The following is a 4,228-nucleotide window of genomic DNA, read 5'->3' as shown; positions in this document are numbered from 1 at the left end:
TGAGTGGCCGAGTCGGAGGACGGAGGGGAGGCCAGTGGAGGAACGGAGGGGAGGGCCAGTCGGAGGAACGGAGGGGAAGTGCCAATCGGAGGAACGGAGGAGTGCCAGTCGGAGGAAACGGAGGGAGTGCCAGTCGGAGGAACGGAGGGGTGCAGTCGGAGGAACGGAGGAGGAGTGCCAGTCGGAGGAACGGAGGGGAGTGCAAGTCCGGAGGAACGGAGGGGAGTGCCAGTCGGAGGAAGGAGGGGAGTGCCATCGGAGGAAGGAGGGGGCAGTGAGAGGTCGGAGGGAGGGCAGTCGAGTGAACGGAGGGGAGTGCCAGTCAGAGGAACGGAGGGGAGTGCCAGTCGGAGGAACGGAGGGGAGTGGCCAGTCGGAGGAACGGAGGAGTGCGAGTCGAGCGGAGGGGAGTGCCAGTCGAGGAGGAGGGGAGTGCAGTCGGAGGAAGGAGGGGAGTGACAGTCGGAGAACGGAGGGGATGCCCAGTCGGGGAGGAGGGATGCCAGTCGGAGACGGAGGGGAGTGCCGATCGTAGGAACGGAGAGTGCCACCTCCCCTCCGTTCCTCCGACTGGCCCTCCCCTCTGTTCCTCCGACTGGCCCTCCCCTCCGTTCCTCCGACTGGCCCTCCCCTCCGTTCAGTGATCAGTTCTACCACGACACCAACCACGGTGAGACAGCCTACAGGGAGGTCAGAGACTTAGCAGTGTGGTGCCAGGACAACAACCTCTGCCTCCACGTCAGTAAGACCAAGGACCTGATCGTGGACTACAGACATTTTACATTTACATTTAAGTCATTTAGCAGACGCTCTTATCCAGAGCGACTTACAAATTGGAAAGTTCATACATATTCATCCTGGTCCTACTACAGGACAAAGAGGGGAAATCACACCCCCAACCACATTGACAAGGATGTAGWGGACGGGTCGGGGGCTTCAAGAACCTTGGCGTCTACATCACTAACGACTGAACATGGTCCACACACACCCGCACAGTTGTGAAGAYGGTACGACAGCACCTCTTTCCCCACAGGAGGCAAAAAAGATTTGTCATGGGCTCTCGGATCCTCCAAAAATTCTACAGATGCACCATCGAGAACATCTTGACTGCCTGCGTCACCGCAAATGCACTGCCCTCGTCCGCAAAGCACTACAGAGGGTGGCGTGGACAGCCCAGTACATCACTGGGGCCGAGCTCCCTGCCATCCAGGAGGACCTCTAAATCAGGCGGTGTCAGAGGAAGGCCCGAAAAATTCTCCAGCCAACCAAGCTGGAGTTTACTCTGCTACCATCCATCAAACGGTACCGGAACATCGGCTCTTGAACCAACAGGCTCAGAGATAGTTTCTAACCCCAAGCCATAAGACTGCTAAATAGCCATAATCCTGCAAAGTAGTTAATTAAATGGTTACCTGGAATATCTGCACTGATCCTATCTCGCACTGACTATGCACACTCACAAGACAATTTGGAAAATATTCAGACCTCTTGACTTTTTCCACATTTTTATACGTTACAGGCTTATTCATAAATTGAATAAATTTCATTTTTTCCTCATCAATCTACACACAATACAACATAATGACAAAGCGAAAACACATTTTTATAAATGTTTGCAAATTCTTTACAAATCAGAAATACCTTATTTATAAAGTATTCAGACTGTTTGCTACTGTATGAGACTCAAAATTGATCTCAGGTGCATGCTGTTTCCTTTGGTCATCCTTGAGATATTTTTACAACTTGATTGGAGTCCACCTGCGGTAAATTCAATTYATTGAACATGACTTGCCTAGTTAAATAAATAAAATAAAATAAAAATGTGGAAAGCCACACACCTGTATATATAAGGTCTCACAGTTGACAGTGCATGTCAGAGCAAAAACCAAGAACACAGTTGCCTCCATCATTCTTAAATGTAAGAAGTTTGGAACCACCAAGACTCTTCCTAGAGCTCGCCGCCTGGTCAAACTAAGCAATCGGGGAGAAGGGCCTTGGTCAGGGAGGTGACCAAGAACCCGATGGTCATTCTAACAGAGCTCCAGAGTTCCTCTGTGGAGATGAGAGAACCTTCCAGGCCTTTATGGTAGAGTGGCCAGACGGAAGCCATTCCTCAGTAAAAGGCATWACAGCATGCTTGGAGTTTYCCAAAAGGAACCTAAAGGACTCTCAGACCATGTGAAACTGACTGCAGGAATGTCCGCKAGAGTTGTTGCCAGATAATTGAATGTTAATTTCTCTACCATAAATAGTTTCCAACGTCGTTTTAGAGAATTACGTCCAACCGGCCTCACAACCACAGACCACGTGTAACCCCGCCTGCCCAGGACCTCCACATCCGGCTTCTTCACCTCCGTTTATACTTTTGTTCAGTATATTTATAGGCTGTATAGATGTTTAGCCCCCAGGACAAATTGCACATAATCAAGTCATCATACTGAAAAAATATAATTGAATAAACGTTTAGAGTGAATTTTTTGCACATATAAACAGAACAATTACATTACATGATTGACTTGCCAACATAAATAAAGGTAACATTTAAAAACATTAAAAAAATTAAGATAACAAACCATATACACTAAATAATGACAACAACACTATTTACATACAGATGACATCTAGGAGATGGGCGGTGATGAACACCTAGGAGATGGGGGGTGATACATCTTGAGATGGGGGAGTGATACATCTAGGAGATGGGGGGTGATGACATCTAGTAGATGGGGGGGGTGATGACATCTAGGAGATGGGGGATGACATCTAGAATGGGGTGATGACACCTGATATGGGGGGTATGACATCTAGTAGATGGGCGTGATACATCTAGTAGGGGGTGGATGACATCTTAGATGCGGTGATGACATCTAGAGATGGGGGTGATGACATCTAGTAGATGGGGGTGATGACATCTAGTAGATGGGGGGTGATGACATCTAGTAGATGGAGGGGTGATGACACTAGGAGATGGGGGTGATGACATCTAGTAGATGGGGGTGATGACACCTAGAACTGGGGTGATGACATCTATGAGATGGGGGGTGATGACATCTAGTAGATGGGGGGTGATGACATCTAGGAGATGGTGATGACATCTAGTAGATGGGGGTGATGACATCTAGGAGATGGGGGTGATGACATCTAGTAGATGGGGGTGATGACACCTAGGAGATGGGGTATGACATCTAGGGAATGGGGGGTGATGACACTAGAAGATGGGGGTGATGACATCTAGGAGATGGGGGGTGATGACACCTAGAGATGGGGGGTGATAGAATCTAGGAGGTGGGGGGGTGATGACACTAGTAGATGGGGTATGCATCTAGAGATGGGGGGGGTGATGACATCTAGTAGATGGGGGTGATGACATCTAGTATGGCTGATGACATAGAGAGATGGGCAGTGATTGACACCTAGGAGATGGGGGTGATGACACCTAGGAGATGCGGCGGTGATGACATCTAGTAGATGGGGGTGATGACATCTAGTAGATGGGGGTGATGAAATCTAGGAGATGGGGGGTGATGACATCTAGGAGAGGGGGGATGAGACATCTAGAGAGCGGGGATGATGACATCTAGTAGATGGGGGTGATGACATCTAGGAGATGGGGTGATGCATCTAGAGATGGGATAGTGACATCTAGGAGATCGGATGATGACATTAGTAATGGGGTGATGACATCTAGGAGATGGGGGGTGATGACATCTAGAGAGGGGATAGTGACATCTAGGAGATGGGGGGATGATGACATCTAGGAATGGGGGATGATGACATCTAGGAGATGGGGATGATGACATCTAGAGATGGGGGATTGAGATCGAGGAATGAGGTCTAGGCATGACGATCACCAAGGAGCTGGTTGTTCAGACTCGGCATGAAGATCACCAAGGAGCTGGTTGTTCAGACTCGCGATGAAGATCACCAAGGAGCTGGCAAGCATACAGATATAGTCCCAATGGGCACCATATTCCCATATATAGTGCAATTTGGACCGAGGCAACAGACTTACAGCCAGGCTCAAATAGAACCAAACTATAACATTTTCCTAGATCTCTGAAAATAAATGAATCACCTTTCATTCCTTCACTCATACAGCTCTCTCTCCGTCTTCCATACACACCTTGGGTTATTGAATAAACAGCCCAATGGTGCTTGCTCCCTCGCTCTCTCTCTTTCTCTGATCGAATCAAATCAAATGTTATTGGTCACATACACGTGTTTAGCA

Source organism: Salvelinus sp. IW2-2015, unplaced genomic scaffold (genome assembly GCF_002910315.2).
Source record: "Salvelinus sp. IW2-2015 unplaced genomic scaffold, ASM291031v2 Un_scaffold2108, whole genome shotgun sequence".
Lineage (NCBI taxonomy): Eukaryota > Metazoa > Chordata > Actinopteri > Salmoniformes > Salmonidae > Salvelinus > Salvelinus sp. IW2-2015.
This window is presented reverse-complemented; position numbering follows the sequence as displayed.